Genomic DNA, 25,816 nt, shown 5'->3' on the forward strand with positions numbered 1-25,816 from the left:
AATCTCTCAGCTCCTTGTCAGGGGCGTGAGCACAGAGCAGGTTTCTAATGGATCATTCTTCAGGGTCACACGACATTCAGTGTGCTTTGCACTTGTTTCCTTTGATCAAAGGCGTCCCCACAGGGAAGGTATTACCGTTTACATCTTTCTGATGGCGACACTGAGGCACGGAGAGGCTAATGCCCTACCCATGAGCGGCCAAGCCTGGATCTGAGCTCACATCGTCTAACTCAATAGCCCGTGCTTCCCCCGTCCCACCGAGATGCTGATGGCGGTTCAGTGACCAGCAGCTGGTACAGCCCTACAGCCCCTTTTCCTTGTGGGCCTGTTGTTTTGCATGGTGTCCATGAGTGTGTGTGTGTGTGTGTGTGTGTGTGTGTGTGTGTGTGTTGCATGGGTTGAGGGGAGGGAATGAAATAAAGAAGCAGTTGGGGCTGAGACTGGATGGTGGAAGGTCTTGAATGCCAAACCAGGGTCAGACTTTATCCTGTAAAGGATACTCAGATTTTCCACTCATGTCCCTTCCCCTCCATGAAAACAAGGGCCAGCACTGCCCAGACTGCAGGGCCCACGGCTGGTGGCAGAGCTGGGAGGATGTCAGGAAGCACCTGGCCATCAGCTCTCCTGTACCTCATGGAGGAGGGGACCAGGCCCAGCGAAGGGAGGTGAATTGCCCAAGGTCACTCTGCCACTTAGAGATTAGAAGCCAGGTGTCCCGATTCCCAGCTGAAGAGCGCATCTTCTATCACCCAGCCCCTCCAAGCAAAACCAGAGTGTCGAGAAGGAGATTGGGCTGAAGCTCTCATTCATTCATTCACTCATTTCATGTATTCAATTAGGATTTATGAGGTGCTTACTCTACATCAAGTTCTAAACTAAAACAAAACAAAACTAGAAAACAATGACAGATAAGACAGACTTGGCCCGTCTCCTTGAGGGCAGCACAGATGAGGAGAGGAACAAGTCATGCAGCAATTACATTTCAGAGGAAAGGTGCACCCTTTGGGATGAATTGGAGGCAGTGGGACTCGCAAGCAGAGGTGGACAAGCCATAAAAATTCCTGGAGAAAATGACTCTCAACGGGGACCAGAGAGCACAAGTTGGTTAGGCCAAGAGCGGGGGTGAAAGGTTCGTACTGAGAGCAAGAGCTCGTGGGAAGTCCCAGAGGCTGAAGGTAAGTCATCGTCAGAGACCCAGAGGAAGTAGGACGTGGCCGGGCGGGCACAGTGAGGTTGGCGTAATGAGAGATGATGCTCCAGAAGTCCCTGCAGGACTTACACAGAGCAAGCTGGACAACCAATGAGGTTCAGGTGCTCCGGTCCCTGGACTCTGTGGGGAGGGGATGGGCAATGGAGAGCCCTCACTCATCCTGCAGAGTAAACCTTCAGTTCAGTCTGGCCCAAGCAAGCTCAGGGGAAAGGAGGGTATTGGTGGAGGGAGAGGGTGGATGGGGCAGGTAGATGAGTCAGGCAGGGCCTCATATGATGAGATTGGATCTGTTCATTGTGATGTGTGTGTCTGTGGATCTGCGTGCTCATCAGGGGTGTGTGTGTGCGTGTATGTGTTTCTGTGTGCATAGGAGTCCATGTCAGTGCATGTGCCCAGGCACGTTTGCACACATGAACCCATCTGTGTTTGTCTTTGTGGGAATCAGTGGTTATGGTGTGTACTTGCATCAGTGTGTGTGTGTGTGTGTGTGTGTGTGTGTGTCTGTACATATGTGTATGTGCTCTCACTTGACCCTAGCTCTGATGTACCCCTCCTTTTCGGGGATGGAAGGAGGAGGGTGAGGATTTGCTAACTCCTAGCCCAAGCATTACTCCCTGCCCCCTGGCTCCCTGAGCCTGTGCCCATCCCACCGCCCGCTCCATGATGCACTCCCATCCTGGTGGCACCAGGCCGAGAGCTGACTTCTTCCAGCTTCTCTGTCAGCCTTCTCAGGACCCCATTTTGTCTGTGAAGAGTTGGACCCCGAGGTAGGGCAGACCAGGATCTCTGAGGCAGAAACAACTCAGGTTCACATGCATACACACACACCCAACACACACATGCACGGAAGTGTGTGCACACATACGCACACCATGCACAACTGAAAATATGCACACGCAATCACATCCTCTGGGCACTGGTCCAAGAGGGACAGGAGAAGCCAGCTAGGTCCAGTGTGCCCCAGAGAGGCCTGGGTGCCCTGTCCTGTGTCTTGTGTCTTGCATCCCGTGTCCAGTCCATATTCAGGGGGTGTCCAGGTACACTGATGCTGGGGCTGGTGGAGGGGCCGGTTTCTGAGTGCAGAGCAAACATGGGAGCCCTCACGGGTACCCTGAGGCACCAGAACACACAAGAACATCTATGTATGTTTATGAGACTTGTAGGGGCAATGCGCCCCATGCCGGGGCACCTATGCACACAGAGTAACTGTGGTCATCTGGGCCTGCTCGTGAGTGAAGTGGACAGAGCAAGGGCTTTGACAGCCAGACAGGCCAGTTCTTCTATTTACCTGGCTGTGTGACCTTGACTAAGTCACTTACCCTCTCTGAGCCTCCAGTAAAGACAATGTAACATGGAGATAATAACTGCACCTCCCTCATAGAGTTATGAGAGAATGACAAGTACAAACTCGCTCATTCAGTGTATATTTATTGAGTGCCCATCACTTACCAGGCACCATGCTAGACACTGGGGTTATAACACTGAACAAAACAGAAAAATCTCTGCCCTCGTGGAATTACATTCTGGTACATGCAGACTAACACGCACATTGCTCTGGGGCAAGGCCTGGCACACAGTAGGTTCTCAATAAATATTTACTTCTTACGCTCTCCCGCCACCTGATGTTAGTTCCCAGGTGAGGAGCACGGCAGGAGGCCCTCTACTGGCCCACTCTCCTCCGTCTGCAGTTTTTGACTCCAGCTCAAGTACCTGCAGAAGCCTTCTTCAAGGGCAGGAACAGGGAGGACGCACAGATGCAAACCCTGCAGATGTGCAATAGTTAAAAGCATAGCGGTAGCCTGTGCAGCCCTTGGCCTTGGGATGGGGAAGGGAAGGAGGGCTATGTCCTGACTGCCCTCCCTGTGGCTGGGAGGAGAGATCTGTTTCAAGCACCACCAGCACCACCTGCCACCCAGCAGCACCCCTCCTTCCCCAACGGCCGACGGTCCTTCAGATTCGGGGGACTGACAGGAAAACTGGGGGAGCCAGGGAAGGCTCTTTGGGAGAGATGCTGCCCTTCCTCATCCAGGCAGACCCCCTCCTACTGAAGTGGAGGCCCAAATGGGAGTGTCTGCTGAAAGAAGAAGTTCCCAAGGGTGCAGAGTCGGGACAGGTCACCTGGCTTCAGGATGGAGTCTGAAAGCTCTCACCGAGCACCTACTGAGGGCCAGGCCCTTTGGTGGCCATGATCTCAATGGGTCCTCACCACAAAGCCTTTCCCCAAAGCAAAGCTTGGGGAAGTTAGATGCTCTGTCCCCAATCACGGCGCAAGTCAGCGGCTGAGAGGATCTGAACTCGGGTCTGTTCTGATTCCAAGAACAGAGGAGAGAAGAAGGAGGGGGCCCTAAAGCTTGGGCAGGGAAGGGAGGGGAGCTGGGGGGCCCCTGGCAGATGGGCTGTGACTCAGACCCCCCAACACACACATGTGCTGAGCTGGCTGCTCTGAGCTCATCGGGGTCTAACAAGGAAAACCCCTCCTCCCACCTGCTTTGGGGTCTGGGTTGAAGGAGCAAAAGGGCTGTGACTCACATACAGCTGGAGGGTCAGCTTGGGGGAAGTGGAGCGAGGCATGGTGGGCCTCGGAGACCCCCTCTGCTTGCTCTCTGGTGGTCAGAGCTCCTCTGCCCCACAGCAGTCCACGGCCAGGCCCACCCTACCCGGGGCTCAGGGGAGCTGACGGAGAGATGGGCTAAGCCTGCCTGGAGCACCCCGGGCCGGAGCGGCCCTGGGCTGGTCTGGCTGAGCCGTGATGGAAGCCACCTGTGGTTGGCGGGAACAGGGGTAGATGGGAGGGCAGAGAGAGAGAGGGGCTCTTGTTTCCAAGTTCATGGCCCAGACCTGGGGGCTGGGGTTGGTGAACAGGAGGTGCCAATCAGTGGACCATCTGGGCAGAGAAGTCATCACCCTGACCTTTCACCCTACTGATCTGTGCCCCCTTCCCAGCCTCCCTTTTCCCTGGAGCTGCTTGAGAGTTCCTCCAGAGGTGGGGTGACCCGGGTGAGCACTGCCAGGCATCAGAGAGGCGCGTATCATCGCCCTGCCCTCCCCGCTCCGGGCCCCCAGAGTTGAGTGGGGCTGTCCTCCCCTCCCCGCTTCAATAGTGCTCCCAGCCTGCCTAGTAGCAGGAGAGGTGACTTTCTCCTTCAGCCCCAAGCCGGATGTCCAGCCCTAGGCCCTAGGAACCCAGACCACCCCTACCCGGCTGATCCCCAGCCCCGCCGCCAGGCATTCCGTGTGTAGCTGGGTGTGAGTGTGTGAATCACCTGAGAAGGGAGTGCCAGTGTGCGCTGCGGCGGCGGCGGGGGTGCGTGTGAATGTGTAGGGAAGTGCGGGTGTGTTAAGGATTGTGTATGGGAAGGTTTTGCTCCTGAGTGCACGTGCCTTTGTTTACGCCTGCACGTGTGTGTGTGTGTGTGTTGGCCTGGGTTGCTGAGCACGCAGCCACGTCCAGCTGTATACATTTGGGGGGCGGGTGTCAAGAATTGCAGGACCTCAAGGTTCTCAGGGACCCTAGAGCTCTTTCAATCCCACCCCGTGCCCGCGTATTCAGCATAGGAGCAGATGTGTGTGGGGGTGCGCGTGTGAGTAGGGGAAGGTGGAAGCGGCAGCGGTAACGATGACCTGCGTTCTAGCCCGGGAGCACCAGCTCGCTGCCAGGCATCAGATCTGAACCAGCGTGATAGCCCCCGGGGAAAGGAAGGGGACGACATCCTTCCGTAAACAAGGGAACTGGGGCTCAGAGGACGGGCATGGTCCCTGGGCTCAGAGGGTCAGCGTCTAGACCGGAAGCCAAGACTTGATCCGGGCCACCCCTCCACCCCACCGGGGGGTTGTGAGGCTCACCCGCAACCTGTCAGGTGTTCAGATAGTGGAGGACCCGCGGCGGGGAGCCACGAGGGGACAGGTGCAGGGGGCGCGTGGGCATGAGCGCACGCTAGGGTGTGCGTGTCAACTGGGTGTGTTGGGTGTGAGCACATCTGTGGAAGCTGAGCAAGCACGAGCGTGTGGGGTGAAAGTAAGTGGGACGTGAGTGTGGCGAGGATGCGGGGGTGGACTGTGAGGGTCTCTGGGAGGGAGGGGGGCGTGTGCCAGTCCACGTGCATTTGAGTAGGGTGTGTGAAACACATCGAGTTTTCCTTCTTGCTTTTAGTCTCTGACTTCAACCAGGAACAGATGTGTGAGCAGGCTAACGAATTGGAAACATCTGAAACAACTGTCCAAGCTGAAGTATAATAAATAGGGCTTTCATCACATTCCCTGGAAGGGGGTCGCTGGGGACCAGCTCCAGGGAGCATTTAGGGGGGTTGGGGGTTGAAAGCGGCTTGAAGATGGGTGGGTGGAAGAACAGACAGACCAGCCTCCCTTCTCCTGTCCCGGGAAGATGGAAAGAGAGAACTGTGCCTGGCCCCTCCTAGCAGCCACAGGCCTAAGTTTTCCTACCTGTGTACTGGGCTTGGTGTTTGTTCTGGGGTCGGAGACCTGGCACCCTAAGGAATAAGCATTTTTAATTTGGAAACAGGCTGACAGTTGGCCAGACATGGGGCTGAGGGCCATCAGCCAGGCCTGAGCAACCGTCAGACATGCTGGTACCCTGGCCCCCTGGCCCTGAGCTCCTTGGCCCTGGACTCTGTGCTCCCCCACAATGCACGCGAGGCCTCCTCCTGGACTTCAGCTTTCCAAAGGGAGACACACTGTCGTTTCTGTGCCCAGATGTGTCACTTTGAAGCATCTGATAAGAAAATTACAGCTGGGCCGGAGGAGGCAGACAGGGGCTTGGAGACGGGTACTGGCCATGGGGTGTCCTGGCAGGCCTCACCCTCACCCCTCATGATGGCTTCGTCCCAGGCCCACATCTGCCACAGCTGCAGACACACGGTCCTGAGCACTGCCCAGGGAACAGAGGCCCGGAGGCCTCATTCTGACAGGAGCCAGATGCAGCCCCCAGGAATTCCAGGGAAGGAGAGGTGGGAAGGGGTGAGACCCTCTGAGCTTGGGTCTCCAGCCTAGGCCATTGAGAGGCTGAGTATGGGAGGAGATCAGACCACAGGCTCAGGATGGACAATGGTGGCCCAGAAATTTGGGCTCCAGGCATTTTGATCTCAGATCCCAGGGGCTACATCTCAAAGGAAAGGGCCTTGCGGGCCTGTCCCCAGCCTGCCGGGTCACGCCTGGGTCTTTGTTCAGGGCTCCTCTGCAGTAGCAGCAAAGAAACATTCCCATGAGCCTCCAGAGCCAGCTGAGGGATAGACTATCCTGAATGCCACCGAGTCACCGCTAGCTGTGTGCCCTCGGCCACCGATGCAAGGGCCTCAGCGTCTCTCTGTGAAATGGGATACGTTAGCCCCCATCTCACAAGGTTGCTACAGAGACTCCGTGGGATGAAGTGTGTGTCCACTGCAGGAGCTAGAAAAAATCAGTGCTCGGTCAATAAATAACGACTGAAGACTTACCCTGGGCCAGGCTCCGGCTAAACCCTGGAGCTCATAACGGTGATCTAGACATCCTGCCTCCAGGCCTTTACACACACCGTTCCCTCTGCCTGGAACACTCTGCTTCCGGCTCTTTACCTGACTATTCCGACTCACCCTCCAGGTCCTACCTTGAACATCCCTGCCTTAAGAGGCCCCTCTCCAGCCCTCTGCCCAGGTTGGGACCCCATGACTTGTGCTCCCCTAAAATCCTGTCTTCACCCATTACAACAGCCATCACGCATTACTGTGACTACTGCATCAGGATGACACCCTATCCCATGCCCAGGCCCCCAAGGCTTTGAGCTTTGTGTCCACCTTACTCACTCCCGTGTCCCCAGCCTTCCGCGTCTGGTGTACATCTGTACATTTTTTAAGCTAGCGTTTACACAGCACTTACTCTGTGTCGGGTGATGTTCTGTGAGCTTTACGTATATAATAACTCATTTGATCTTAACAGTCCTGAGGAGGGTGCTATCGTTATCCGTCTTTTAGAGAAGAGAATGAATGGCCCCAGGTCACACAGCTCGTAACAAATGACTGACTGAATGAATGAATGACGTAAAATAAGGTCACCCTCTAGTGAGGGAGGCAGGTAATTGTTTACAATACAGAGAGACACTTTGCAGTCTGGGAGCCGGAGGAATGAATCGGGGTGGGGGAGTAATTAAAGAAGCCCAGGTGACTAGGAGCTCAGGCCTTGGGCCCCAATAGAAGCAAGTCTTATTCGAGATCACGCTCAAGGTGCTCGCTCTGGACCCTCTGGCCTCGGACGAGTGGGGCCTCTCTTCCTTTACACAACCCTGGTCCCTTCCCTCCCTGCTCCCTCAAAGCCCAGGACCCTGCCTCTCCCCTCCAAGCCGTGCTGCCCAGGCTGGGGGACCTACAGCAGCCATCCTGCGCAGGTTTGCTGACCTGCCCTTGCCTTGGTCCCCACCCCACATTTTCCCTGTCTGCTGACGGCATCATGGGAACAGGAGCCTGGGCCCCTTGCTCCTCCTCCTTTCGTCTAAGCAACTAAATAAGCCCAGTATTCTCAGCTGGGATGGGACAAGGTGTCCTCCCTAATCCAAGCCAGTGCTTCTCTTTGGCAAGGCCCCCTGTGAATCCTCCTCCCCGCCCACCTCCCCCCAGAGCCCCTTCCTTTTGAGAGCCAGCCCCGGACTCTAGTACCTGAGGTTCTGAGTCACCGGAGGTGATTTCCAAAGGACCAGATCAACAGGGTCCATCTGGCAAAATTCAGATGGCGTGAGAACTCCTTGACCTTGGAGCCTGGACCGAGAGCTGGGTCTCTCTGTGGGTGCTACTGTAGCCGCTGGGCAGAGCTGGCGAGGGCCTGCCAGGAGGGGGCTGGGCAGGTGCATTTTCAAAGTCCCTTCCCGCGCTCGAAACCTAGGGTTCCTTGCATGTAATCCTGCCCTGAGAACGAGGACACTCCTGCACGTGTCTGCGGTGCATGTCCGTGTGTGTATCTGCAGGTGTGCCTGTTGACAGGTGTGTGCCTCAGAGTATGCTCCAGAAGTATGTTTGAGTGTGTGACTCTCAGCACCTACGTGGAGCGGCTGCGTGTGTGTCCGTGTGTGTTAGCACACAGCATTGTGTTTGTGTGTCAGGAAGTGCAGACATCTGTGTGGCTGGGGGGAGCGCATCTGTGAGGGCAGGTGTGCGTGTGCACATGTCAGGAACTGGAAGTGAGGGTCCCGTGTGGGTCTCTGTGTGCCTCTGCGGCTGTGACAGAGGTGTGTGCGCCCTGGGAAGTGACGGGAGCTCCGGCAGCTCAACAGTTACACCCTGCCCCATCCGGGCGGTGGGGGAGGAGGCAGGAGGGCCTGGCTCAGACTCACAGAGAAGATTTCAGAACGTTCGAGAAGGAGGCATCCCGGCCGCCTCACAGTCACCCCGACAGACCCGCTGGGTGGGGAGGAAACCGGAGCCTTCGGAGCCCTCGTTACACAGCTTCTCCACTGTGAACCCAGCACTGTGGAATGGCGCGGGGTGCATGTCCTCCTGCTGGGTGTGGGGAAAGGTTGAGGAGGGGGCCCGGGTCCTGGAAGACTGTCCCGAGGGGCCCAGCCCTGCCCTCAGGGAGCCCTAATCAGAGGCGAGGTAACTAGAGGAGCCTAGAGCTGATGCCTCTTCCAGCCCCCAATGGGTGCAGGTGAAGGCAGTGTGGCCTGGTTCTAAACGACTTCTCTTGGGAAGCCCGTTCCCTGCCCCTCTGGGCTGGCGCTAGGTGAGGGCACGGGCACAGCTGTGTCCACCGTGCTGGGAGTCCCCTCCCACCCCCAGGGAGGTGGGAGAGGCCTGACCGCTCTTCTCACAGGAGATGCACCCTTACTCCCCCAAACTTCGCAATTAGACGGTGTGGTTTGCAAACCCAACACCAGCCTGATGAGAAGCACATTGCCTCCCAGAAGAAGCTGGGAGGACAGGAGAGGGCAGCTCATCATGCTGCCACCTTAGGGAGGGCCTCGGAGCAGAGCTGGAGGGAAGAAGGCCAGGCAGTCCTTCGGCCCACCTGCTCCAGCCCCCTCCCCTCCCCCTGCAGCGTGGGCCCCAGGCCTTTGCCTTCCCTCCTGGGGGGTCATTTGGGAGCCAGATGTAGAGCTCCAGCCTCTGCGAGGGAGGGGAGCAGAGGGAGAGAGAGAGAAGGGGCTTCGGAATCAAACAGATGTAGACACTGGAATTTGGGCTTCACCACTTGCACACCAACTGTGTGATCTTGGGCAAGTTTCCGAACCTCTCTGAGCCTTTGCACCAACACTCAGGGCTTGCTGAAGACTAAAGTAGATCGTGAATGCCACACCTGTGAAGCCATGCCCGACACAGTAGCACGATGGTGCTCTATGCTTGGAGACTCCGCAGGGACGGAGAGGAGAGAGGAGACGTGGGGTGTGGGTGGGGTGGATTTGTAGCTAATTGCAGCAGGCCCTGTGGGTGGAGGTAAGTGCTGGGTGCTGAGAGCGAGGGGCTGGTGGGAATTCCAGCTCTGTCCCTGATGCTCTCTTGGGGGCCGAGTGCAGGTCCTGGACAGCGGAGTAGCTGCTGCAAGGCTGGGGCCAACTGCACAGGCTCACACGTTCCCAGCTCCACACTTACTGATCACAGACAAGCCAGTCTCTCCTCCAAGCTGTGGTTTTCTTCTCCCTAAAGCAGACAGGATAGTAGAATGACCTACCCCGGGGTGGTGATGTGAGAAGCAAATTACTACAAAGGGCTCCCAACTCTGACTGCCTTGGTAAGCCTGCAAGGAAATTTCTCTCTCTCTCTCCTTAATCTATTTAAAATTATCTGATATTGACTGATCTAATCACTTTAAACACAGTATCATATTTAACTCTTTTTCTAAAAAATTTTATCTATCTATTTATTTTGGGCTGCGTTGGGTCTTCGTTGCTGCGAGCAGGCTTTCTCTAGTTGCGGTTAGCGGGGTCTACTCTTTGTTGCGATGCGCCAGCTTCTCATTGCGGTGGCTTCTCTTGTTGCGGGGCACAGCCTCTAGGTGCCCGGGCTTCAGTAGTTGTGGTGCGTGGGCTCAGCAGTTGTGGCGCACAGGCTGTGTGGGACCTTCTCAAACCCGTGTCCCCTGCATTGGTAGGCAGATTCTTAACCACTGGGTCACCAGGGAAGTCCCATATTTAACTCTTAAAATACCCTTTGAACAACCCGTGTCTATCAAATGGTGAATGGATGGACAACATGGGGTATACCCATAAATGGAAGACCACTCAACAGTAAAAGGGGGTAAAGGCGTGCTACCTGCTACAACACAGATGCATCTCAAAATACGATACTAAGTGAGAGAAGTCATACACCAAAGACCGCACACTATATGATTCCATTTATAGGAGATGTCCAGAAAAGGCAAATCAGTAGAAAGAGAAGATAGATTAGTAGGTGCTTGGGGTTCAGAGTGACTTACACGGGCTTGAGGGGTATTTTGGGGGTGATAGAAATGCTCTAAAACTGGACTGTTGCACAACTCCATACATTTACTAAAGATCATTGAACCGTACACTTAAAGTGGCTGGGTTTTACAAGGGAATTTTATAACAAGATTTTTTTTTTAAACCTATGAGATAAACATTATTAGCCCTTTGCCCTTAAAAAAATTCATAGTAAATTTCTGGAATTCAGTGCCAGGGCTGTTTGCTTCCAAAGCCTTTCATTTGGGAGAGAAAAGAAAAAACAAACAACCCGAGATGGATGATCTCTGACTCCAGTTTCCTTCCCACTCAGGAACCAAGAACTGGCTCAGAGAAGTGAGGTGAGGAACAAGGAAGGGGGATTGTTCCAGAATGCCTCACCCAGGGAATAACTGAGAACATTTATTCCCTGGGTGAGGCATTCTGACACTCCCAGTCCTGTCCCGTGGGCCGTGCCTGGGCACTTCCCCAGGCACCACTGAGTTCTCGCTGCCATTGTTCCCCCGGCCCATACATACACACAGAACATATAATATATATAAGGCCATGTTCTGAGCAACCATTAAGCTCCAGGCTTTGCACTCAGTATCGTACAGACATTATTTCTACGTGACAAGGTGATGCTACAAAATAAGAATTATTATTTCCATTTTGCAGATGAGGTAAGTGAGGCCCAAGGAGCTGTGACTTGAAATGCCACCAAAAGTTCCAAAACCTCCTTTCTCCCTCCTACACCAAGTGGCCTCGGATCTCTCCATCTATTTCTCGTGGGCTCTAGAAGTCTCTATGCGAACCTCCTTCTGTCTCCGTCTTCCCGGCTCCCTCTTCAATCAGTCTGTCTTTTCTTTGTCTCTCTTTGCTTGCCTCTGTCTCTCAGTCTCTCTGTCTCTGTGTGTGTGTGTCTCTGTCCCTGGCTCATTTATTTTTTAATAACCACAATAATGAGAAAAGCTCCTTTCCGACCCTCCTGGGGAGGGAGACAAAAGGAGGGGAGCCTGGGGAAGAGGGGGAGGGATAACCTCCCTTCTTGCTCCTGAGAAATGTAATAAAGGGCCTGAGAAAGTGCTGGGCTCCAGGGCCGGCCAGTACCCTGGGAAAGGGGGCAGCCCCTCCCCCACCACAGACACGGCTCTGCACGGGCCTGGGGTCAGGGGAGGGAATGTCTCCATGCTGGGCCCCCCTTCTCCAGCTCCCAGGCTTTATCTCTCCCCTCCCTGCTGGTGGGAGCAGTTCCCCCAGCTAATCCGCCCCTGAATATGGTCCATACCAGACTCCCTCCCCTTGACCCAGACCTGCCAGCTTTCCCAGGAGAGCTGCTCAGAGGGGAGAATCACTCAGGAATTGCAGCCTCTGGGCTCACAGGAGGTCAGGCGGTCCAGCCTCCTGCCTTCTGCCGCGTCCAGGCCAGCTCCCCACAAGGCCATGCCCAGCCCCCCAGCAATGTCTGGCAAGAGGGGGCTAGGCCTGCCCACTCCCATCCTGGCCTGCATGGAACCTGATGTCAAAGTATTCAGCTATCCCTGAGACCCTCCCCAAAGGCCCCAGCCCCTGGCCAGAGAGCCCAGGATCCCGGGAGGGAGAGAAGACTGAGCCCTTCCCCTGCTCCCTTGAGGGCCAGCATCAGACAAGAGAGAGCGGGTTACAGGTGTCTCGCAGCCAGTCCCCAGCCTCACCTCCCCCTCCAGGGGTGACCTGGAGAGGGCATTAGCAGCTCAGAGGTGGAAGAATGCCCTCGTCTGATCTCCTGCAACTTTTGGGGGAACCAAGGTGGTGAGAGTGGCTGGTTGATGGGTGAGAAGGGACTTCTCACTTCTGATAGTCGGGGAAAGGAAGGCCAGGTCCTGCTGCACAGCTGACACAGACCCACAGCGAGGGGCGGAGCAGCGGGTCGGTAAGATGCTCCAGCTCATCAGACAACGCTGAGGCCAAGTTCAGTGGCGCAGGTGGGCACATCCAGCTCCCCACCCACGAATGCGCTCCAGGGTCCTGTCCGCCCAGGGAGGCTGTGGGCCCTGAGGCTGCCTGGGTATAGTCACCCTGCTGCTCCCAGTTGTCTGGACAGCCTTTCCCAGGCCGGGAAGCCACACTCTGGCAGAGCTGACAGCATCTCTCACCTGGCCAGGAGCCGGAAGGAGGGGCTGGGGAGCTGGGGCCGGGGGCCTGGGGCCTGGGACTGAATCTGGGACTGGATATTCGCCAGGCCTGCTGCTGTGTTGCAGGGCTAGGGGGAAAGTAACAATAGCAGCTTATCCCTCGGAGGGCTTGCAAAGTGCAAAGTGTTGATGCATTATCTCACTAGATCTTCATGGCAATGTGCTATTTGCACTTTAAAGATGAGTGAATTAGAGGTAAGGAGAAGTTGGGGCCCTTGTCTAAGGCTACACAGCCCATTAAGAAGAGAGTCACAGGGCTTCCCTGGTGGCGCAGTGGTTAAGAATCTGCCTGCCAACGCACAGGACATGGGTTTGAGCCCCGGTGCAGGAAGATCCCACACAGCCCATGCGCCACAACTGCTGAGCCCACGCACCACAACTACTGAAGCCCGTGCGCCTAGAGCCCATGCTCTGCAACAAGAGAAGCCACCGCAATGAGAAGCCCGTGCACCACAACGAAGAGTAGCCCCCGCTCGCCGCAACTAGAGAGAGCCCGCGTGCAGCAACGAAGATCCAATGCAGCCAAAAATAAATGAATTTATTTAAAAAAAAAAAAAAGAAGAAGAGTCACAATTCAGGCTTGGCACTGAATGGCACTGGATGGAGCACGGCTGACTGCAGGGCCCGGGCAGCACTGCTTACCCAGGGATCATGAGATACCCTTTCTGTCTCGAGAAGCTCACAGACAAGAGAAGAAGTAAAGTGGGGCTGGGGTGTTGGGAGGGGTAAGGAGGGGCACTAGGGTGGGAGCAAAGGGACAAAAGGTTTCAGAGACGGCTCGAGCCGGGACTTAGTCCTATTTCATTAGAAACTGGAAGGCAGAGCAGTGACCTCACAGGCACTGCCGACAGATGCCAGCTGCCGACAGGCTCTGCCCAGACTAATAGAGCTGCCTGGTGCCTGGGGGTAGCCAGAAACAGCCCACACTCCTGCACACCTGGGCCAAAGGGCTGGCTGGCCTTGCCTTTCCTGGGCCCTCTTGCCTGGGGCCACAGGCAGAGGAAGGGAAAAAGGGGCCAAGAGATAGAATGAAGAGACAAATACATCCCCAGCTCCCAGCCTGACTCTGCTCTGTGCCAGGGCCTGCCCGGGGCATTGTGCGGGTGTTAGATGAGGCCACAGGGCAGCTCCCTGCCTGACCTCGAGGAGCTGACGATCTGGCATCCTAGAATCTTCTCAGAGAGCTATGGCCATGGGAAGTAGAGTGTGGTAAGCATAGAAGGGAAGGCCGATGAGCCAATGCCAGAGAGTCTGAGCTGCCAAAGTCCCCTCTTCGGCTATAGGGAAGGCCTGGCTGCTTGCTTTTCTAAATCTGTAGGAGCAAAGGTCAGAAAAGTAAAATATTTCCCGAATATCCTACCCCACTGGCAAAGCACTTTGTGCCTTTTAAGACCTTCCCTGGTTCTCTCAGATCATTTTGGTCCTCCAATCCTTCAAGCCAGGGATTATAAACTCCATTTAAAAAAAAAAGAATCTGAGGCCCAGAGAGGTAAAGAGCTTTGCCTGAAGATGCACAGCCTGTGAGGAGAAGCGTGCAAAAGCTGCCTCTCCCAGATCCTTGTCTGGTGTGTTTGGGGTGGGGGGCTGTTATATGCTGAGCTTGGCGGAACTCGGGGGGAGCTGAGCTGGTTCTGACCCCACATCTCGCCGGGGGTGGCTGCAGGTGGATGGGCACAGCTCCCACCTGGAGTTTAGCACCAGCCCCATAGAGGCTGATGGGCAAGCGAGGCTCTTCAGGACACGTGTTTCCACTTTCACTGGAGTCGGGAACTAATAGCAGAAAAACCTGTGAAGCTGCTAATGGGATAATAGAGAAAGTATTTATTTATTTTTCGAAGGAGGCCTGAGAGGATCTGGAGAAGGCTCAGTGTGAGGCCACGGAGGCGGGAGGTCAGCCTGCTGTGAACAGGGATTAAGCAGACACCGTGGAATGAGGGGGTTTCCGGAGAGGAGGCTGGAGACTGGGTCTGGTCGGGTGTCTCAAAGTCACTCCCCCTGTAGGGGGGCAAGGCTGGTCTGAGGACTCAAGTCTCTTCTTGGTAGGGGCGTTCGTGCTCCAAGCTTTCCTCCACACCTGCCATCCCCACCCAAGGTGTCGGGCCCCGGGGAGGCCATCAAATCGATCTCCTGCCTCTAGGCAGTGTGTCCTCAGCCCCTCGAGGGCAAAGCCCGGGGACCCGTCTCCCTCTGTGTGCACTGCTTCAGGAGGGTGGCGGTTCTCATTACTCCTTCAGCTGGAGCTGGGACCATCTGAGGGAAGCTAGTTCTATTTCATGATCAAGGTACAACGAGCCTAGCCTCCCCCATCCTGCTGTTGAACTAGTTGTCAACAATTTTCCAGCTGATAGCACTGCCCTTGGACCTCCCAGGGCTAACCCACTTAGGAGTCCCATTGAACTTGAGGGCAGCAAGTCTCTTAAAGGTCATGAGGTCCTGTGACTTTCAGCCGTGGATTTGGGGGAGGCTGAGCAGGTGGGGTCCCAGACCCTTCCCCCACTCCAACCAGAGCAGCTCTGCTTTTCTTTGTTTTAAACATCGACATTCCAACTCAGATTTTTCGCCAAAACACTGAAGTGTCTTACTGTAAAAAACAAAAAGCATGTAAATATCCTTGTCCTTGCCCACTCTGTGCAGGGAAAGAACTCAGGACTCAGAGAGAAGAGACTTGTCCAAGGTCACATAAAGCAAGTCACCCGCCTCCTAGCCCTGAGCTGTCCCTCCATCCTCTGCCGGAGTAACCAGCGTGACTTTGGGAAAACCAGAGACAGATGGAAAACAGCTCCTTAGGGCGCGAGGAGGCAGGAAGGAGTGTGTGGGCTGGTGCTCCCCGGGCCCTTGTGAGTACTTTGCTTCATCCCTCCAGGCCGCAGGAGGCCTGCACAGCAGAGGAGACAGTGAACACCAGGGTGAGGGCGGAGAGGACGCAGTGGCCCGTCTGTAGTCTAGCTGGGGGGCTTTGGGGTTGACCCAGACTGAGGATGGGGCCCTTCCTTCTTGTAGTGGTCCCTGCCTGAGGCTCCTGCTCACTGGCCTGCTGGGTGGCAAGTTGTCCTGGTCCAGGCCAGGCTGAGTTTCTCCTTTCAACCTCAGCCCAGCCTGGGAAGGCTGTTTCCGGAGACTCCCACTCGGACTCTGCCCGGTAGGCATTCCAGGATTCCTGATGCCCCACACCGGGCACCCAGCTGGTGAGAGCTCAGCCCTCTTGGTTGCCAGTGCCTCTCCACCGGGAAAGCTCTCACGATTCTGGTCAGATGCAGGCCCGAGTCTCCAAGCCCCACTCACCACAACTGCATTCTGTTTCCTCAGGGACACATGCTTGACCTTTGTCAGTCCCATTTCCAACCCACCCCCACCTCCAGTCACTTTCCTGTCCTGGTCCCTCGTGCAGTCTTTTCCTTGGGGGAGCAGAGAGAGGCATTCAAGGAGGATGCCTGTCTGCCTCTGTGCTGCCTGGCTCTGGGACAGCAGGCTTAAGTTATTCCTGGAGATATAGGCAGACATTGGGAAGAACTTCCTGACCGACAGGGGCTTAGCAGCTGGAATGGGAGCCAGAGGAAGTCAGTGAAATCGTTGGCCCTGGAGACATTCCACAGGGGCAGGCCCGAGGGGCTGTCCAAGGTGGAGGTAGGTTACCTCTTAGAGGCCCCAGTCCTACACCTGACCACAGGCCCAAAGTCCGTGCCTCACCCCTTTGTTTGACAAATATCTGTCGAGTATCTATTCCATGCCAGGCACCCGCTAGGTTCTGCAGAAGAGCAGAAAACAAGAGACACGGTGCCTACTCATCCTAGGTCACGGACAAAGTACCGGCAAGTTCAAGATATGCATTGTTAGTGACAGACAAAGAATCAGGAGCTAAGGACAGGCCACCTGACCTTAGCTGAGGAGTCTCAGCTAGGACTAGAAAAAGAGGGAAGGCATAAACAGAGGAAGATCCTAGAAACATGTCACCCAGGACCTGAGCCCCATGGAGATACCCCAGAAGCTCCGCTGCGGTGGTGTCAAGGAACCTCTTTCCTTTCACTGGTGATTTTTTAAAAAATGAATAGCCCAGCGAAGAGAAAAATAAAATCACCAGATCGCACGAATGACAGTAATCCAGATAGGCGTTCCTATCAACGCTACATTTTTAGCCCAGTGCTTGGCACACAGTAGTACCTCAATAAACATTCGTGAAATGAACATTTGGTCAGTCTGGAACTCAGCCCTCCCACTTGTCCTCTTTCTCCTCCCAAACTGCAACTTGTCTCAACTCGGAACCCCACCAAGGAGAGGATTAACCTCCAAAGCATCCCAAATAATACATTGACTAGGCCTTTCTCCTATAACTGTGACCTACAAAGGAGTAAAAACAATGACGACTAATGTGTATCAAGCGCTTATCACGTGCCAGGCACCCTTCTAATCACTTTGCACGTGTTACCTCATTTAGTCCTCACAACTGTCATATGAGATGGGTTCTCTCGTGGTCTCATTTTACATGAGGAAATCGAATCCCAGAGAAGTTATGTATGTCATCCAAGGTCACACAGCTAGTACATAGGTGGAAAGAAGCACTTTCTGTGTATCTACAGGGTGTCAGGCATAGTTAGGGCCTTAATTCTTAGGATAATTAAGAGAAGTAGGTACCATCCTGTTTCGACAAATGAGAAAACCGAAGCTCAGAGAGTTAAGTAACTCACCCAACCTGGACTACTCCTCTGGAATTTGACTCCCAATGCAGTGCTCTCTCTCCCCTGCACCCCATCAGTTTCCTGAGGTCTTTCCTGAACTGGGGGCAAACAGCTGCCCCTGGTGAGCTACGGGGAAGAAGCGGCTCCAGGAGGAGAGCTGGCCCAGTGACTCACCAATGGGATTTATGTCCTGTCCAGGGTGGACATTTTGGCTGCTGAATGAAAGGCTGAGCAGAGCTCAAAGATGGAACTTATTCCCATTAAACGATTGCAAATGTCAGGCAGCACGGCCTCGGAGCTCCTTGCGCACGCACCCGGGCGGCTGGAGGCCAGGCTGCCCATAACAAGCATGCCCACTGACCTCATGGTTACTCCTGATGCAATTGGAGCTCACTAGGAGACAGCGGGTTCCGACAAGAGCCTGAGCAACGTGCTGTCCGGGGGACACTGGGGCCCCTCCTGCCTGAGAGATGGCGCTAGGAGAGAGGCTGTTGTTCTAATTGATTGAATGAGATCTGTTCCAGCGCAGATGGATGCAGAAATTACCTGCAGATGTGACTATGCACAGCCATTTTAACTGTCTGGGCTGTCACGCAGGCTCAGGGAGCCAGGGCCTCTTAGAGCAGGATTCATTTCATGCAGCCCCCCGCCTCTGGGCAGGGCAGGCTGGTGCGCTGATGAGTGATGACTGCCTCTTTAGGGCTTCCCAGCCATCAGTGCTTCTCGGTCCTGCGCTGTCCAGAGGCCCAGCTGGCAGGCCCTAGTGGCTTCGTGGAGAGCTTCTGCCGGGGCGCGGGGAAGCCAGGTGCCAGTTGTCCTCTGTGCAGGCTCCCGAGATTCTTCTTCCATGGGCTCTGCAAAGCCCACCTCCCTGGGTCTTCGAATCCCTATGCATTTCTGGGTTGTATAATACTGGATAACGCATTTTTTTTTAATCCATATAACTATAGCAGTGGTTCCCACACTGATGACACAAGATCCATGAGAATACTGACTCATTCATTCATTTCAGCACCCACGAGCCTCCAAACTCTGGTCCTTGCTGGGACGTAGCAGAGGATCAGCCCTGGCCCCTGTCCTGGAGGAGCTCACAGCCCAGGGAAAGGAGGTGTATGTATAAATAGCCGGTTATCACAAAGTGGGATGGGCTATTCTACTGGAGTACAGGGTACTGTGGGGACTTAGATGAGGGAGGTGACTCAGCGTGGGTGGTCAAGGCCAACTTTACGAAGGAGGTGACATTTCAACTGAGCCCTGAAAGGTGAATAGAATTCCCCCAGCCCCGCAGATGGATAAGGGGAGTAGGGTTTCCCTGGCAGGAGAACCCCCATGAACAAAGGCATGGGGGCAGAGGAGACCTGAGGAGTGCTGGGAGATGAAGTGGGGTTGGTGGGCCAATGAGGGGCCTTGAACACCACGCTGAAGAGTTTGGGTCCTGGGACTTCCCTGATGGTCCAGTGGTTAAGACTCTGTGCTTCCAACGCAGGGGACGTAGGTTCGATCCCTGCTCGGGGAACCAAGATACCACATGCCATGTGGCGTGGCCAAAAAAAAAAATTAAATTAAAAAAAGGAAAAGAGTTTGGGGGACTTCCCTGGTGGCAAAGTGGTTAAGAATCTGCCTGCCAATTCAGGGGACACGGGTTCAAGCCCTGGTCCGGGAACAACTAAGCCACGGAACAACTAAGCCCGTGCGCCACAACTACTGAGCCTGTGCTCTAGAGCCCGTGAGCCACAACGACTGAGCCCGTGTGCCATAACTACTGAAGCCCACGTGCCTAGAGCCTGTGCTCTGCAACAAATGAAGCCACCGCAATGAGAAGCTCGTGCACCACAATGAAGAGTAGCCCCTGCTCGCCACAACTAGAGAAAGCCCACATGCATCAACGAAGATCCAACACAGCAAAAAATTAATTAATTATTTATTTTAAAAAAAGAGTTTGGGTCTCTACCTAGACACCCTGGGAATCTTTGAAAGACTTCAGGAGTAAGAGGATACATGGTTAGATTTACATATAGTCTAGAACAATCCTCTTGGCAGAGGGTGGACTGGAACGACAGACTGGAGGCTGAGGCCAGCAGTAGTCCTGGCACTGAGAAAGAAGGGGAAAGGACAGACTCCTGAGAGGCGTGGACAGTGCCACCATCTTGGGGACTGATATGCTGGAGCTGGGGCAGGGGTACGGGGACCAGAAGGCAGAAGAGAGGGAGGTGTCAAGGCTGATGAGCCTGGAGGGATGGTGGGAGGAAGGTGGCCACGGAGGGAAGGAGGAAGAGGACCATCAAAGCACTGCTGCCCAGTGGTCCGGTTCAGGGAACCAGGATTTCCATATTATGATCCTGACTGCTTTCAGAAATGTTTTGAGAGTTTCTCTGCTCCTTCCTCACATTAAGTCAGCATGTTAATCCCTACTCCTCTTCTGTGCATTTCCTCTCAATATGGTGAAAATAATCGGGAAACATCTGGGGAAAAGTATGAGGAGCTCTTTGAGGGGAATCACTGCTTAAAGGCAGTCTATCTGGTGTTTTCTGAGCCCTCTGGATCCACTCTGGGTGAGAGGCAGAGAAGTCCCAAGCCCAGCCTTGCCCCTGAGCCCAGAAACTTCCTCACCCAGCATCCTTAGTGGCAGTCCAAACCTTCCCCTCCCTCTCCCAGCCTCCACCTGCCTGATCGCCCCTTCTACAAACCACCTTGCCTGCTACCTGCCACTCAGATGACCCTCCCTCCACTATCCACCTTCCACCCAAATTCACTGTAACTGTTTCTGTTCTTCCTTCCCCCGGCCCTGAGCCAGCCTCTCCACTAGTTCGGGACTTTGTGCCATCAACCATCCCCTCAGCTTACATAAAATTTCCTATCTCCTCCATCCTAAAAGACCCCCTCTGCACCTCCTTCAAGCTATTTTCTTCCTTCCCCTCCTGGAAGTCTTTCCACACACATCACTTCCGTGTCCTCATCTCTTTTCACCCCTCAACCCGCTGCAACCCAAGAAACTTCTTACAGAGGTCACAGCCATCCTCATCCAACACGACCCCTCTGCACTCTTACCAGCCCAGACCTTCCTTCATTCTTGAAACGGTCTCCTTCTTTGGCTTCTGGCCCTCAGGACCTTCTGGTTCTCCCCCGACCCCCTCTGACATCAACCTGTTTCACGTCCTGCAGGTTGGGCTTCCCCAGCAAAGTTCCTCCTTTCTGCACACATTCTCCCAAAACTTGATCACTGCAGCCCTGACTCCTCCAGTGACATCCAAACCCACCTCTCCAGAAGCCAGCTGGACATCCCCCAGCCCTGACACCTCTCACATCCTGTCCTCCACCACCCACCCTAAAACTCATCCAGTTCCTGTGTCCCCTGCCTTGACGAATGGCCAGCAAGCTGGAGCCATCCTCTTCCATTCTACATTTGATTTATCACCAGGTCCCAGTGACTCCACCTTCCAGATATCTCTGGAATCGACTTCTCTCCGTCTGCACGGCTGTCATCCTGGTTCAATCTTTTATTTCACACCCGGACAGCGTCCCGGTCCTCCTCTGCCTGCAGTAGTCCTCCCTCCAGATTCCTGCATGCCTGGTCTCTACCTTCCCCTCGGGCCTCATCTGCCACCAACCCCTTTCTCTCTTCCCTCTAATCTCCTTGCCTTCCTACTGTTTCCTGGACACACCAAGCTGGTTCCCATACCTCAGGACCCTCTGGAAGCCTTTTCCCCTGGATCAGCTGTTTTCAAACTTTTTGGTCTCATGACTCTATTACATTCTTAAAATTGAGGACCCCAGAGAGCTTCTGCTGGGGTTCATATGGCTTGTATCTATCAACATTTACCAAAATAGACATTAAATCTGAGAATGTTTTAAAACACTGGAACACACAAGCACACGCCTCGTTAGCTGTCAGAGTGAGGATGTCATTACACACCACAGGGCACCTGAAAACTCCCCTGTACACTTGTGAGAGAATGAGAATAGAAGAGGCAAACAGTGTCTTAGTACAGTCAGCCCTCCGTATCCACGGTTCTGCATCTGCAAACTCAACCAACCAAGGATCAAAAATATTTGGAAAAAAAATGCCAGAAAGTTCCAAAAAGCAAAACTTGAATTTGCCATGCTGGCAACTACTTACATAGCATTTACGTTGTATTAGGTATTATGAGTAATCTAGAGATGATTTAAAGTGTACATACGTGAGGATGTGCGTAGGTTATATGCAAAAACCATGCAGCTTTATATAAGGGACTTGAGTACCTGTGGATTCTGGTATCCTCGTGGGTTCCGGAAACAATCCCCCACGGATACCAAGGGACCACTATGTTATAAAATGCTTCCATCTTGCAGATCCCCTGAAAGGGCCTCCGAGTCCCCAGACGACACTTTGAGAACTGCAGCCGCAGCTAATACCCACCTCTTTCACTGCATTACTGCTCCATGTCCCTTACAGCGTTTATTACCATCTGCAAGTACCCACTTCCTTGCTGCTTATTTTGTCTCCCCACCAGAATACAGGCCCCGTGAGGGCAGAGGCCCAGACTCTTGCTCACCTTGGAGCCTAGCAGAGTGTGTGACACATGGTGACATTCAAAAGCAAGGTTCTTTAATGAATGAGTTGTATCAACGCAGTTGTTCTCTACCTTCGCTGAATATTAAAGTCACAGGGAGCGGGTGCTTTTAAAATGCCTGCATCCCAGCCAATTAAACCAGAATCTGGGGGTGGACACAGGCATTGGTGCTTTACAAAGCTCCCCCAGTGACTCCCATTGCAGCCAAGAATAAGAAACACTGGTCTCAATCCTTCAGTCCTCACCAAGGGAGAGACTGTTTATTCCTTGTTTGTTCAGTTACACAGGGTCTAAATGATGGCCGCTCCACATCTTGCCTGTCTCCTGCTGGGCCAGGCAGCCTGGGCGAGGGGGACTGGATAGAGGATGCTACTGGGCTGGGGTCCTCAGCCAGAAATAAGTGCCCTCCTCAGACCCCGGGCCTTGGATGAGTGTGCTGGGGTCCACGGCTTGCACAGGAGGTGCTGGTTATTCCCACAAACTGGTCTACGAGGCTGGCTCACTGGGTGCACTTTCCCCCACGCAGTGGTGTGGAATTCTGGTGCTTGGGTGACTCGTGGAGCATGATGGAGATTTCAGTGGATGGAGACAGAAATGAGGCAGGTCCCAGATTGCCCAGGGCAGCGGGGTGTCTCACATCCGCCAGCCTTGCCTCTGAAGAGTTGCCAAGCGTAGCCGGGAAATGACACACCTTATGCTCCTACCTGAGCCAGGCTTCCCTCACTGAGTGGTCCCCAGAAGCCCTGCCTGTGATGGGCGGATCGCAGGCCTTGCTGGGAACCACTGCTGTGGGTAGAGTCAGCCACCATCCCACCTGCCCTGCACTGTGCCAGCCCCACTCCTCTCCTGGGCTCACTTCCTCTCCTCCACCGCACAGGGGAGGGAACCAAGGCACAGAGAAGTCTTGTTGACTGGCTGAGGACACTGGCCAGGGCTGTCTTGGATGGCTATGTAGTAGATAGGAACGCTGGAGCTCCTCAAGGATTAAATCCCAGATCAGCTATGTGACCTTGGAGAGTCAAGTCACCTGAGCCTCCTAAATCAGACGCATCTGTAAAACCGGGGGAATGAATCTACCTCACAGGGCGGTTGTAATGGATCCAAAAGCACTAGACATAAGCCTGAAGCAGAGAAACTGCTCAGTAAATAGTGATTATGGTCTGATTCTTACTGGACTCCCAAATCCCCCTTCTTTCCATCCACCCTGCTGCTCCTCAGAGAAACATTACTTCTATGTGTATGTGATCTGAAGCTCTTTTACATTTATTAGCCCATTTAATTCTGGCAGCAGAATTCTCGTGAAGTTGAAACTTTTGTTTACTATCCTGCTTTGTTTTTGCTTTTTTGATGAAGACACCGGGGTCCAGAGAGGCCGGGTCACCTGCTCAGGTCCCACAGGGGCGAGTGGCGGATGTCCCGATTCCCCGTCCAGAACCTTCTCCACCTCACGGCAGCAGCTGCCACAGGGGCCTGTGGCCGACCCCGGCCCCAGGGAGAGGGTTCCACCCTGGGTTCTCTGGGGAGGAAAGAGGCTGGGAAGCCTGAGGTGGGAGGGGGTGCAGGAAAGAGGGTGGAGCTCTGTCCTTGATGTGGCGGCCAGGCCCATTCAGGGCTGTCGCCAGAGTCCTGGGGTTTGGCTGGGACAGCAACCATCATAAGGCAACCACCATTTCCGCTGGTGTGGCAATGCCGGGTGGATCTGGGAAGCCAAGCCAGGCAGGGCTGGGGAAGGGAGGAGGTTTTGCCTTGCCTGGCCTGTGGCTCTTTGTCATTGGGGTGGGGGGTCCGCTCCTGCCTTGTTTCACTTCTGTCACCAGCCCAGCTCCCAGACACAGGTAGCCGGGGACAATACCCTCAGCCCAGCTGATACCTGACAAAGGAGGAAAGGCCTCAGCTTTAAGTCCTCCAGAGGGTGGAGGAGGGCAGCATAAAACAGTTACTAAGAACCTACTGTGCGCTGGGCCTTATCCTCTATGCTTTGAATAAATTAGCTCACTTAATTTTCCTAATAGTCCGGTGAGTCAGGTATTGTCCTCATTTCACAGGAAGAGAGGTAAAGCCAAGGCCCCACAGTCCTAGGTGGTACAGCCAGGATTCTGCCGAAGCTCGTGATCTTTCCAGGACACCATGGCTTTAGGGGAGGCCACGGCCACCGGTGGCCGGTCAGCTCTGCCTAGGACCAGCCCCCCGACCCCGCACAACCCCACCAGGTGGGGCAAGTCCACCTTCTCCGAGCCGGGCAGCTGCAAAATCTCTGCAGCATTTCTGCCACTCGGTTCAGTCCCCAGAGGTGCTGAGCACCTTGCTGGGCCAGTAGGGGTGTAAGGATGGATACAAAAAATGAAGTGATAGAGATACGAGGAACATGCTGGAAAAGGAAGGGTTGTTCTTAGTAAGGGAATAAGAGAAGACATCACTGAGTAGATGGTGTCCCAGCTGGGCTTGGAGAAAGAAGGTGGGTTCCCCCTCCCGTGCAGGGAACTGTGTCTTGCCTTTGGGGCAGGGATGGGGATTAGCAGCTGTTTTTTTTTTTTTCTAGCAGAGGCTTCAGTCCCTCCATCAGAGCAGGCAGCTTCCTCCTAGCAGAGTGCATTAACCGAAGTCTTTTCTGGTGAAGGGGAAGGTGATGAAGGGCCAGGAGCAGGTGATGACACTCAATGAGTTAGGATTGGAAGAGGCCTCTTCAGGGCTTTTCGAGATGCTGTCACGTGATAGGAAGTGGCTGAAACCGGAAGACTGGATCACGGGAGCCCTGGGGAGGGGGGCAAGGCCAGATTCCTCATGGACAGGCAAGGAACCTGCTCTCCACAGTCTCGGACTTGGACTTGGGAGGAGAGAAAGGGTCTGTCCACAGACCTGGGGCAGCTCCTTACAGCAGGACCAGAGGGAAGTGGGGCAGGGCTGGCAACGTAATTCGCACGGCCCCATGCAAAATGAAAATCCAGCCTTTTGTTCAAAAACTATTAAGAATTTCAAGAGGGTGACAGCAGAGCCTTAGGCTGAGCTGGGGGACCCTTATAAGCACGGGTCACACGCCCAGGAAGCTGCCCTGAAGTGGGGTCTAGGGAAAGTGAGCAAGAGATGAGGCCACATGAAGGGCGGCCCCAGGGGTCTTCTTTGGGCGTAGCGGTCGCCTGACCAAAACCAAGAGACCCTGCAAACAGAGAGGTGAATGATTCTGAGAGCACAGCCTTGGGCCACATAGCATTTCCTAGACAGACAACCTGCTCTGCTGAGGCGTTTGTAGCCTTCCCAAGGAACCAGTCCGCCTCTGCCAGCCAGCATCCTCAGAGAGGCCAGGTCTTGCCTTATTTGGAGGAGGGAGGGCATTTAAGTTTCCTCTCTGTGTAGGGGGAGCTCTCGAAATGCTGGGAAAAGATGTCATGTTTGGAGACCATCTGGGGAAAAGGCCTCTGGAGCTGCTCCTTTAATTTACGGAACTGACAACTGAGGATTCGGGTCTTTGGCAAGTACAAAGGGTGATGGCCCAGAAGAGAATCAAAGTATTAACAGCGGCCTCAGTTGGCACTGTCCTTCAGTCCCTGGCCCTGGGGTTCGTGTGGCTGGGAAGCCTGATCTCTGTTTCAGCAGTGGGATCAAAACCAGCTTTCAGGGCAACATAAGCCAGACGTAATTTTTAGCACAGACATAACTTTCTAGTTCCTTTTTCCTACCCCTCATTTTTCAGTTGCCTTTAAAGAGGCCGCAGAGGGCTGAAAAACAAATCCAAGTTTAAAGAGACAAGTGCAGAAATGCAAACTGGGCAAGGGGACAGAGCCGCCAGCTGGACCAAATGTGCCTGGAAAACAGCATCCTCTGCTTGGCAGGTGCCGGGG

The 25,816-nt window shown here is 54.4% G+C and overlaps 1 non-coding gene across 1 annotated transcript; it reads left to right on the plus strand.

Annotated features, from left to right (window-relative positions):
- Positions 1-18,873: 18,873 nt before the first annotated feature.
- TRNAG-UCC (transfer RNA glycine (anticodon UCC)) lies at positions 18,874-18,946 on the plus strand. Its single transcript has one exon. It is a non-coding gene; the product is annotated as a tRNA-Gly (tRNA).
- The last annotated feature ends 6,870 nt before the right edge of the window (positions 18,947-25,816 follow it).

The sequence above is a fragment of the Phocoena phocoena genome, chromosome 1 (genome assembly GCF_963924675.1).
Source record: "Phocoena phocoena chromosome 1, mPhoPho1.1, whole genome shotgun sequence".
Classification (NCBI taxonomy): domain Eukaryota; kingdom Metazoa; phylum Chordata; class Mammalia; order Artiodactyla; family Phocoenidae; genus Phocoena; species Phocoena phocoena.